Below are 13282 nucleotides of genomic sequence, written 5' to 3'. Positions count from 1 at the left end.
TTTGGTATTGTTTCGTTTGCAAATTTTTATGTTTTCTTTCTTTTGGCTCTATACTTAAAATGGATATTCCGAAATTAAACAGACAAATTTTGCTGTTTGAAATATAATAGACACAAAAATGGCAAATTTTGGGATCGCTGTCAAAGAGTGACCTTTCATATAAACGAAGGTCTTTTAGAAGACGTATATCTTTTGTGGGGCAGATAATTTACTCAATTTTTTGTTGGTATTTCTCGTTTTTATTACGTTTTCTCCCCGTTCAGGTAGTTGTTGCATAAGACTAGCCCGAGGGCTTTACAGAAATTCCCCAATGTTTTCCGGCAGGTTTCTATATCCTTTTTTACGTTGCCCTATAAAGTTTCTGTACCACGAAGAATACTAGTTTCTGCGTTCCAATCTCCGGTGATGAGAAGGAGTGTAGATGAGGACAGGTAAATGTGGAGTCAGCACTTTGTAGAATTCGTTTTATCATAAGGAGCATTGAAAATTCTGCCATTCTGCAAATACGTTGATAACTGATAGAACCCCATTTAATCTTTTTTATTGCTAATTTGCACTTTTAGTACTAAAATTCATTTTATTACTCTCCGCCATTGAGTCAACACTAAAGTCAGGGTTGTTAGATTTAAATCATTTGATTTTAATCAACAATAAAAATCAATGATTTAAATCATTAAAAAAATCAAAAAAATCATTTAAATTTTTTTAAATGTCTGGAAGAAAGCGTGATTCTTTGTGGGCTTATTTTGATAAACGTATTATTCCTGGAAAGACCGGAAGCCGTGCCAGATGTCGTAATTGTGGGAAGGACATACAAGGTCTTGTATCTCGGATGAGGCAGCATCATTTATTATGTCGAAGTAATATTGATAATCCCTGAAAATATGCCGAGACCTGAAAGCGAATTTCCTCCAAGGATGAAGGACCATTCATTAATCAATTTCGTAACTACGACGACTTCATCTAAGAAAGATTTGATGGATCTGCAACTCGCTAGATACATATTTTCTACAAACACTCCGTTTGCTGCTGTAGAACATCCCGAATTTGTCAAATCGTCCAAATGCTTCTTCCTGGGTATCGTTTACCCTCTCGTTATCAAATTGGTGGTACATTACTTGATCATGTGTACGACCAAATACATGAAGACTGTCGACAAAGACTCCAGGACAAAACAGTGTCTATGATGTTGGACGGGTGGAGCAACATTCATAATGAACCCGTTATTTGTGTCTCGGTTGTGACATCAGATGGGGAAAATTATCTCATTGACACTGTGGACACTTCTGGATATAGCCACACTGCGGAATATCTTCAATCTGTTGCTTTAGCCTCCGCACAATTGGCTGAACAACGGTTTGGATGTAAAATCGGCAGTCTTGTAACGGATAATGCTGCCAACATGACTAAAATGAGACGGATAATGATGGAAGATGGCAATGAAATAATTACTTATGGTTGCTCGCACATTATCTCAACCTTCTTGTGAGGATGTCGAGGTAGCGGACGTTAAAGGAACTATTGTAACAATCAATAAATATTTCCGAAACGTCCATCTTCCAGCTGCATTGTACAAATCTAATGGAGGAAAAAAACTCGTTCTTCCGATTGATGTACGGTGGAACACTTATCAGACTGTTTTCAATCTTAATCTGGATAATTGGTCTATTATTTTGAGAACTTGTGAGGAACACAGAACGGATATTGATACAGAGATTTTTTCCAGGTCCAAAATATTTCCCTAAACGACGCGTTGAAAATATCTGATGCTTATTAAACAATTGCTGTCGCTTTAGATAAATTCAGAATGATTCTACCACGATTAGTCATGCTGTAGAAATTTGGAAAGAACTTGAACAGACATATATTGACAATGGATGTACGAATATTTTAGGAAAAGTGAGAATTCGAGCAAAACAAGCATTAACACCTTTCCACTTACTTGCGAATTTGATCGACCCGACATGTAGTGGGAAATCTCTTTCAAATGTTGAGATTGACATTGCATTGAGTTATTGTGCTCAAAATTATGAATATGCACTTCCGACTCTGATTAATTTCAGAGCAAAAGCTGATCCATTTAAACAATACATGTTTGCTCCGATTTATTGAGTAAAGTATCACCTATAGCTTGGTGGGAGTCGAATTCATACCAGTTACCTTCACAAGTAATTTCACTATGCAAAAAATTCTGGAGCAGTTGCTTCGACAGGTGGAATAGAAAGAATCTTTTCAACATTCGGATTTCTACATTCAAATGTACGCAATAGGCTGGGGATCGAAAAAGCAGCCAAACTTGTTTCCATTTACAAGCTTTAAATAAATAAAAACGATTTCCATTGTTTTTGTTTTTTATTTTAGTTCGCTTTGAAATATTTTTTTATTTATAACCCGAAACCACAAGAAAGAAGCGTAATGCAAACTAGTTAAGTGATCCCGGTGGACATAAGGAACTACGATAGATCGTTCTGCGTGGCCGTTTTTCAGTGTTTATGTACAAAGAGAGAGGTTCTCTGATAAGCCAGTGGAAAGGGTCGTTTTGAAATAAAGATCATTTAATTCAAAAAAATCTGATTAAATCAAAAAAATCGTGATTAAATCAAAAAAATCAGATTTTTTTGATTTTTTTGAAAAAATCATGATTTTTAACAACCCTGACTAAAGTCTTTTGTTAATCACAAATCCTTGTCTATAATGTCTGCAGTCGGAGGGTAGAAAGATCATTTGGTGATTTTCATATGTTAAGTCTATTCTAGATTTTTGATTGGTCTCCTTGTGGCATCCGATGTTAGCGCAATTTTCTAAATTTTATCACGTCAGTTTCATCAGTTTTTGTTGGGTATAGAATTCGAATACGGAGATCTAACGTATTGTTCAAAGCAGGGGATCGATGTTAAAATAAAATTTTTTATTCAATTAATTAATATTAGCCTTAAATAAGTAAACAAAATTATCCGCCCCGCAGACCAATAATTTTTTTATAATCCGGCTCGTGAAGTGGGAAATTCTCCGACCCCTGCTGAGCATTTCTATAACATAGCAAGAATCATAAACGATGTATTTCAATAACTTAATTAAACCCATCATAATAAAAATTTGACTGAACGTTTTATTAAAACTTTTTCAGCGAATCTCGGTGCTCCGCGGAAACCGCCATTCAATATGCAGTCCGGCATCGTTAAGCCAACCCTTAGTCTCCTGACTACTTTTCAACCATCTACGCTAGCTAGCATCTAAACTTTCTCAATTCTCAAAGTTCTGTTTAAAAAAATTACAAAAATACTGTGTTTCAACCTAGACATGGATTAATCAACATTAAAACACGAGTATATCTTTATTCCATTTTCTTCTTTTTTCAAAAGAATATTTCCCGGTTGATTAAGCAGTGTGATCTTCCTTTACAACTCTCAATGTCCCAGAATCATAAGAATGATTGCAAATAAGATTTGTCATGTATAATATAATCATAACTAGAAATAAGAAAGTGAAAAACAAAAATAATCATAACTAAAATAGGAAAAATCAAAGCTGTCCCCACTGTGAAATGCGACATTAGTCTTGGGCTTATTATAGGCCCAACTGGCATATTCTCCACTTTTTGAGAACCAGAATACCCTCAAGAATACGCCCTTTAAATAAAACAACAAAAATACCAAAACGACATGTTTTCTTATCCAATAAGTGCAATCAGCACAAGTAATAAAAAATTGACACCCATTCGAATCCTTTCCACTGTTGGCCTACAAACCTCCCCCAAAACAAGACCATCGACAACACCCCCGCCGACGAATGTGACCACCCCCAAAGTCTTCATCGTTGAAACTCCCCTCCATAAATAGAAAAGACTCCCGTTCCGTCCCCCTTTATAAGTCCCCTCCCTGGACCATAAAGTCCTTCATGACCCTGTGGAAGGTCGAGTCCTTGTAGACGCGACAGGACCCCGTCCTTTTTGAACTCTCCTGTACACAAATTGTCTTTTATTTGTATAATATAGACCTAAAATTTTCGGCTGTTTTTGGTGTTTTGTGGGCATAAAGTTCGAATTTGATACGACCTGCTTCCTGTCGATATTAAATGTGGGAGATTACATATGAGCCGATTTTTATATCAAAAACACACTGGATTATCCGGATGAGCTAAATTGTCGAACACTGACATTATCTAACCACACAACAACAAAAATAAAACAATAAAATCTATTAAAAAACAAATTAAATTTATAATTAAATTAATCAATTCCAAATTTTAATACCAATAAGTTTTTTTCCTAACAGTCTCATCCTTAGGCACTCTCCAGAGAATCCTTAATATCATCCTCCACCAAATTCAGTGTTGGCTTGTAGCTCACAAAAGTGACCGTCCGGGGATCACAGTCCTTAGCCCCCTCCTTGTACTCCTCCGGCACAATATAGCCATAGGAGGGGTCCAATATGTCCCAGGCTGATGCCGGGATTGGGATGTGGGCTCCGGTCGTGGAGGAGACTCGGATGAGGTCTCCGTCTTCCGTGTATCTCCACGTCACCGCGGTCCCTTTCCTGGTATTTACCATCGTTGGAATACTTTTCAATTGGATCCACCAGCTGTATGTCCTCCACTACTGAAAGAGGCATTTCTCTGGCATGACAATATCCGGGGGATTTATCCGAAGAACCAATTATTTCATATTTCTATATTAAATTGGTTTTAATTTATATATATTTAATTAATAAATTTATTTAATAGTTTACCAGGTGGAGTCCACGAACAAACACCAATTTCTTTCTGAAATATCGTAGTCACTGTCCCCTGCTTTCCCTTGTCTTTTCCTACCAATATTTTCAACCTATTGAACTTAGTATTGCTATATCTGACTATATCTCCTCTGAAGATACTCCATTTAATAGGTTTAATGACTAAATTTAAACGTCAAATTTTTGTTGTTATTCACAAATTCACTTGTCCATGGTCGGCAATTGCTGTAATAAAAAAGCGTTTCCCCCAGTCTGAATTTGTCCCCTGATTGGTCGGACATAGCATTTCCTGAATGGTTCATAGGCTACTCTGTAATATAGTGTTTAAGCCATCTCATCCCATCAGTTGGTACTGGATTTGATCGTAGTAATTTAGCCGACATGTGAGTGTCACGAGACTATATTTAAATTGAATTTATTTTTATTTAATATAAATAGTTAAACTATAAATTAAAATATATTTTTTGTAAAAAATTTAATAAATGACAACTATTGTAGAAAATAATAGTTATATTCTCACAGTGCAGAACAATGAAAACTGCTTTGATTGTGACTGCTTCATACAATAATTGACATTATTGAAGATAAAAGTAAACTAGGAAATATTATGAGTAACCATCATGTTGGTTGATCAGCAACATCCGAATATTTGATTTGGGCAATCACAAAGAAGATTGGTTGTCACTAGCAATAGAGATTTCAATCCGTTGTGGGTTCTTAGTGTTTTTTTGAAGTGAATATGCGTATATTTTCAAATTTTTGTCGGTTGATGAAATGTTCTGTCGCCGTCAATCGATTCTAATACTGTAGTGTTAAAATAAGATTGCTAAATATGTTTTAAACTGTCTAGACTAGCTTTCCTACTTTTTCGTGCTCGCGTACTTAAAACCAGGGTTTTTTTCTTGCGGCACATATTAATTAAAATATATTTTTATTACTTTATTAAAAATTGAAAATAAAAATTCTTTATAAAAATCCTTAACATATTCGCCAGCCCATCGGTCTGGCCATTTTCACGGCAACGCACACTGCGTCCTTGCCGCTGGCACTTAACGCTTTTCTCTTCTTTTCTTTGTTTTTTATCAAAAATTCATTTCAAAAAAAATTCAGCAATCTAATTTTACAAGTACGGTAATATCGATTTTGTCTTCGGTTAAAGTAAGTTGATGTCACACATGATTTTGAGAATGGATTTCTGATCGATTATATTTTTCAATATTAAAAGAAGGCAATATTTATTAAATACAATCACTACAGTCTCTCGAATCTGCCAATTATAACTAATAAATTCTCCAATAGGCCATTTTCTCTAAGAAAATTTTTCGAATCTGCCAAATTCTCGAATCCGCCAGATTTTTGTTACGAATCCGCTATGTCTCAATTTTAAATATTTTTTTAATTAATTTTACAGGTAATTATTTACACGTTTTCATTGTTTTCATGAAACGTAGCTTTACACGATAAAAAACAAAAAAATTGTCATTTTAAAGTTCATTGAATCAAATGTTGAATTACCTTCTATAAAAATTTCGGAAATTTTTTCCAGAAAATTACTCGTAGATCTATTGATGATCTGAGAAATAAAAGGAATTTTGTTGAATAACTTAAAATCTAATATTTATTGTGAATAATATTTAAAGTTTGGTGAAATCGATAATGATACGATTTCTTGGATTAATTCAATGAATGGTAAAGGAACCATTTGAACAATGAAAATATTGCTGAGAAACCCAAAATATTTGCTTCAAAGCGAGGATTTAATGATTTTGCAGGAAGTAAGAAATTAATAGTGAAGAACCTCTAGAGGAGAGTCAGAAAAGTGTAACTTTTAAAGAGGCTTTTTAAGTTTTAAATAAATTAAACAAATTCTATAATCAAGAAGAATTATTTGATGTCGAAAATTTCGAATCCATTGAAAAGCTTCAATCATCCGAATGATCCGATTTTGCAAATCTTTGTTGCATATTCAAAAATCCAAAATTGCATATGCAGCGTCAATGGTTTTACCATAAAGAGTTCCCTACGGACACTAAATCTTTGGAAAAAGTTCCAAAGAGTTTCCTCAGAATAGGATTTAGCCATCATGATTGAATAACAGAATGTTAATGCTGTTATAAAAATGATCTTCAGAGTTGATTTGGATAGCAAGTTGTTGATTACTAATCATCGTGTAAAGATCTCTTTATTAAAATAAAAAAGCAGTGCTAACCAAATTTAAGAAAGTACCCACAGAAAGTAGTTTTTAAATTTCACCTAAAGGGCGGCCGCATGGCCATATGGATGGGATGAATAACATCCAAATTCTATAAGCACTACCAAAACTCCCTACAATTCCATGACTCTACGCGTGCATATGTCCAGACAATCGTAATCAAGAAAACACTGGAGAGCATGCGCCGGGAGTACAAACTCCTGTCTACAATGATGAAGCATGCGATTATTGCATTCCCGAGTGAGACCATAGAATCGGACTCGAGAACAACAACCAAAAAAGTGGCCTGCCCTGTAAAATGGATAAATGTACCCGTCAAAGACATTAGCTCAGGCTCAATTCTCAAAAGGAGGAGAATTGACTGAAAGCGGACGCAAAAATTAAAAATCAATTTTAGCTGGACTTTTGATTATTGTTCTTTATGTGAATAATAAAAATAAAAAATTGTAAAAAAGGTCCTGCCGGGACTCGAACCCGGAATCTTGTACTTAGGAGGCACACGCCTTATCCATTGGGCCACAGGACCTTGTTATTTGTCTTTCATTCATTAAGAACATATAAATTAATAATCTTTAGTTCTGTGACCGAAGACTCCCGACGTCTCCACTGCGATCGGAGCAATGATATGACGGTGAGATAATCCACTGTATTTCTCGATTTTTAGCGTTTTGGCCGAGTTAGTTGACGGCTGACGTAAAGATGTTTTCGGCGGAGAAAATGTTCGTGCAATTTGCGTATCAGATGAGTGACTTGCCATTTTCGAAGGGGAATGTTGTTAGGCCGTCAAGACGTTTACCATCCTCCCGAACCAGGCCGACCGGTTCCAACTCTGATGCGACCGGTTGTTGTTTATTATAATAATTTATTCAAAATAGGTTTAAATGAAATACTCTAGGCCAGCGGTTCTCAAATGCGGCCCCCAGGATTTTTTTTGCGGCCCCTCTAGAGTAACTAACTTTTTTAATTTTTTAATAATGTTTAAATTTAATTATTCATTCTTAAGGTTAAACATATCCATAATTGGTGATTTCATTAATCAATTTGAAGCACGTTTTGGGGTACATTTTATAAATTTAATTTTTAGAATTTTAAAGAATTCCTTCCTTTAATGAAATATTCGCAACTTTATTCAGCGTGGAAATTAAGGATGCGCCTGCAAAATTCAACTAGAACTCATTAATTTACTGGCGGCATTGTTCAAAATGCGTCTATTATAATTTTTACGAATTAATTCCTCAAGACAAATTCAAAATATAACACACAATGCATATATGAATATATCAATGTTTAAATCTACATATTTATGCGAATCAATATTTAGTAAAATGATTCGAATAAAAAATAAATATCGTAACAACTCACTCACTTGAGTCAGCTTTTACGAACTTCTTCGACTTTACTTATTCCGATTTCAAAACTTAATAAACAAATAGTACTTTCTTTTTAGATACAACGCCTTTTGTAGATTTTTTTAGCTTTTATTCTTTATAAAAAAATGGAAATTAAAAAAAGAAAAAAAGAGTCTAAAACTCATTACGCATCAGCAGTGGCTGCACTTCGGATTGCAAGCGAGTTACCGGCTTGGAAAATATAAAAATATATTAAAATATTTTTTTGTGCGGCCGCGAAGCTAATCTTAATTATCGATTTGGCCCTTGAGCTAAAAAGGTTGAGAACCCCTGCTCTAGGCCTTCTAGGAAAACTAAAAACTATATTATTTAGATAATTTTTATGGATTCTGTTATTCGCCATTTTTCAATAATCGCCACATTTTCAGAATTGGCTGACATGAGAGCCTTTACTGTAATACAATTCACTGATTCAAACTCCTCATCCAACTATAACTGCAAATTAAGCATTTGCTGAGATGTGTCGGCAATATTTGTAAACTTCCTTAAAGAATATACTTGTGTCGGTCGATCTCATTAAGCCCTTTGATCACACTTCGAGATCTGTTCTGAGTAATACAATTGCTATGACCGATATTCCAACAACCTTGAAACGTTGACTAACAACCTTTATATTGGGCCGCTTAAGCCAAACAGTGATCAAAGAATACAAGTCCCGCTTTTGATACCTACCGAATAGAGTCTTCAGGGCTCAGTGTTATCGCTAGTTTTCTTTACCCCATTTAAGTGACGCACCGGTTTCCAGAATACATTACTGCTCTCATACGCAGACAACATAATCATTCTATCAAAAGATAGCGATTTATCAACGGCCACCAACTACTTACAATCTCATCTGGATTTCATTGCTGCCTGGTTTACCATCCTTTCCAAGATTTTTTCTACATAAATAAAGACTATCTTTGTTTGCTGGCTTTAAGTGTATATTCTGAGAAAAACAAGCAACCCTCTCAAATCAGATCAAAATCCAAAATTATAATTTTCTATCGAAATTGCATATTTATCTTATGTAACAAATTTGCAGAGTTTTGTTTCGCGAAAGTTGAATTATTTCTTCTTAACTTTCAGTAATCTGACTTAATAACTTTCACATTGAGGACATTACTTACATTGTCTTCTAACATTTCCAAATATGGTATGTTTTCACTCCATCGAGAATCTTAGAAAACGGTAGATAATCCGAATTGCTAACAGATTTTTGAGGATTTATTTTCAAAGCAACAGTTTGAAAAATTGCTTACTTATTTTCATAATTTCAACAATTGTTTCTTTTTTGTACATGTTTTAAATCACCCACAAAAAATGTTTGATTCATTGGGTAAATCAGCATATTGTGATTTTTACAGCCAATTTTGACACGTTCATGCCAAGTAGAGATGGTTTTGATACATTAAGGCCGGAATTACTGGAGTTCGACTCTAAAGCTGATATGGGAAATTAGACAAAGTGAATTTGAACAGTCTGAAAGTTGACGCAAATTAGTTACTACCAATGACTGGATTTTAGATAGTTGCCGATAGTCCCAAATGTCTTGTATTTTTAATAGCCTTAACCAAATCCATGTTTTTTTACTTTCCAGGTGGCAAGGATGTTTGGTTAAAATAGCTTTTCACTATTTTTGATAATCCATTAAGCTTTTAATTTTTTTCAATCTAATTAGTCATTGTTTTATAGAAGAGGTTTTCAGATTTATATTTACTTATTTTTTTAATTTTTAACTTGAAAATTACTTATTATAAAACAATTATAATCACGTTCCTATTTGTTATGTTTTTTTTTTAACAAGAAAGAAATAAAGATAGCTAAGTTAATTAAAGCCTTCACGAGACACCTGGCCAGCATCGCGAATGGCGAAGCCGTTCCCTCGGATCACAGCAATCGACAGACGTTCCAGGAGCCAAGAAAACTCTCTTGGATCGTGACTAGTCCTTGAAATCCGTCGACCGAGCGAGCGAAGGAAGCGGAGTGTCTTGGGGCCGAAGATCCCGGAGGACTCCCACGGCAATTGGAGTAAAGAACAGCGAGTTGGAGAGGTGCCCGTACTTGAGAATCTTTCGCTCCTCGGCCTGCCTCGAAGCGTGCCCAGTAAAAGATGTTATTGCTGAGTTTTTTACGAGAGAACAATGCTATCAATTTCATGAATTGATCAGATTTGGAATTAAAATTAGCATATTTAACAGACATAGTTATGATATTGAATGATGTGAATGTAAGCATGCAAGGAAATAATGAGACAATTTTGAGTTCCACGGATAAGTTAAGTTCTTTAAAAATGAATATTACATTTTGAGAAGATTAGTATAAAGTGGAGATTTTTGCATGTTTCCTAAAGCTTTCGCATTCTATTTTATAAAGCTGATTTAGATTCTGACGCTACCATAATGTCTTTCAAAGAATCTTCATTGCGTCTTCTCGATAATTAGCAGTCTATTCATTGATGTTGGTTAATCTTTCTAGTGTATCGTCCTCCTTTGAATTCACACGTTTCTTGAAATCAAACAGATTAATGTTCTGTCTTATGTTTTACTGGCACGCAATAAGTTTTCAAAAATCTTTTGAAATTTGTCAAGTCTCTTTGTAGCATTAAAGATATGAGAAACCAGAGACCTATGAAAGACCCACGTGCATATTCATCAACGTCGCTGCTGATGACTTAAAGTGGTTTGTTAAAATCTCCTCTTGACTCGTAATATAAAGAATAAAATCTCACATATTATTTTCTGTTTAATGTGCTCTGTCATAGTAGGATGAGAACTGTAGAAGTATTCCATCGCGAGATTAGAGGGAATGTTCCTGTCAATTCGTAAACAAGCCAGATATATTACTTCTTATTTCTCCATCCAAGGGTATTATGTTGCGTCCCATCATGGTGGCTAATGTCACCTGTTAATTTATCATAATGTCTGTCACAGTGACTGTCAAAATTAATTTCATTGGTTTCTAATCAATACAAAATCATTATGATCCAAGTTTTCAACCATACTTTATACAAAATTTAGCTGAAACATCTGAAATATTTTCTACGTTTAAATCCTTAGATGATAGTGGATAAAAATCATCCAAACTCTCATTTTCTGTAAAATTTAAAAAATTAAAAAACTTATACTCATGAATGACGGTGTTTATACCAGAAACTCCTCTCAGTTTTTTAAATGGTGTTTCGTTTATAGAAGAATGAATAGTTGTGTTATATATAAAAGTGCCTCGTTTAATAAATTGGATCCAATTTTTAGTTGATTCTTCACTCATCAGCTTTGAAAGATTTCGTGTCAAAGTTTGATTAAACCTTCCACGATACCCTGAAACAGATAAATATTGTATTATTACTTGTGATTGAAGATGATTTCGTCTTCCATAATATGTTTGATTTTGTTTTAAAGGCAGAAAAAATCTAGATAATTATTCTTAAACTCCGTTCCATTATCTGTTTTTAGAATCTCACAAAAGCCGATTTCAAAACAAATTTCTTCAAATGCTTCACAAATATCTAAATTTCAATATTAGATTTAAATATTCCTATTGAGATTTATTTTTAACTTCTTTACAGATGGCATACCTACTGTAAACATCAATGACTGTAAATATCCATTTGTAACTATCATTGGAATCGTTAAATTTTTTAACGTCTACAAGGTCTGCTTGGAATCGTTCATTTGGTCTTTTGGCAATCACATGGAATTTAGAATCAGAAACCTGCTATTAATTTTATACTTTAAGAATAGAAAACTTGCAAATTGAGCATTTTTGACAACTAGTTCTATAATTTTCCGCCTTATTGTAAAATAAGAGTGTAAACATTCCTGTTGCAGTTTACGAATTCCAGAATGGCTATTCCGATGAATAGAATCTGGAATAGTTTGCATTTCACTTTCACTATCCATGCAAATAACTAATTTGTATCGTGACTAGTTAAGCACGAAGGGCATCACAGAGACTCAGCTGCGAACTTTCGCCACTTCAGCTGGGTGTGGGAATCCCAAATGGCTGCGAAGCTGCAGTGCATGCAACCAGAGAATTCTCCTCGCAAAAAGGGAACTCAAATGGTCCCGGAGTTCTAGCTATAAAACTGGACATTAAGAATGCATTCAACAGCCTGAGGAGAGATGTGATTCTCGAAACCTGCTTAGAAAGGGCTCCTGATATTATCGGCTTGGTTCACTTGGCATATGGGTCAGACAGCTCTCTTCTTTTTGGAGATGAAATTATCAAATCGTGCACAGGAGTTCAGCAGGGCGACCCTATCGGTCCACTGCTGTTCGCCCTCGGCATTGACTCTGTCGTACGGAAAGTCGATTCTTTTTTCAACCTGTGGTACCTCGATGATGCAACCATCGGGGGCCCCTCTGATACTGTGATTGAGGATATTTTCAACATAATTCCCACCCTCCGTGAAATTGGACTGGAAGTAAACGTCAGCAAGTGCGAGCTTATAAATATCTCTTGCTCGCACGAAGAATTCGGTTCCGCACTAAACAAGCTGCAACTTCGCCTGCCGGGGCTGACAACCACACCCATTGATGATGTTCTTTCCTCGGCGCGCCCATGGGCCAAATCCACTTAAGAAGTCGCTATCTGAGAAAGCCAATGGGTCACTGATTTCACAATAAGCTCATGTTGCTTGATTCTCACTACGGATTTTTCGTGCTCAGAGCAAACCTCATGTTGCCAAGGCTTCTATATTTGCTGCGAACTTCAAACTGCTCAATACAATCCGACATGCTTCAATCGCTCGATACTTCTCTGAAGTTGGCCGCTGAAAAAATCCTAAACATATCCTTTGACGACGCTGGTTGGACTTGCTGCAAATTACTCTACGCCTTGGCGGAGTTGGACTCCGTTCACCTCTGGACATGGCTCTTCCTGCATTCCTCTCCTCACGTGCGAGCTCCCAAGCCCTCATAACCCAAATCCTACGTAACTCTCGCGGATTG

The 13282-nt window shown here is 35.4% G+C and overlaps 1 non-coding gene and 1 pseudogene across 1 annotated transcript; both read right to left on the bottom strand.

The window, feature by feature from the left end:
- Positions 1 to 3421: 3421 nt before the first annotated feature.
- On the bottom strand, positions 3422 to 10535 carry LOC118761998 (annotated as a pseudogene).
- On the bottom strand, positions 7396 to 7468 carry Trnar-ccu. The gene has a single exon. It is a non-coding gene; the product is annotated as a tRNA-Arg (tRNA).
- Positions 10536 to 13282: the final 2747 nt, after the last annotated feature.

This window comes from Octopus sinensis, unplaced genomic scaffold (genome assembly GCF_006345805.1).
Source record: "Octopus sinensis unplaced genomic scaffold, ASM634580v1 Contig19108, whole genome shotgun sequence".
In the NCBI taxonomy this organism is placed as follows: domain Eukaryota; kingdom Metazoa; phylum Mollusca; class Cephalopoda; order Octopoda; family Octopodidae; genus Octopus; species Octopus sinensis.
Note: the sequence above shows the minus strand (reverse complement) of the source record. Positions and strands in the feature narration are given on the sequence as shown.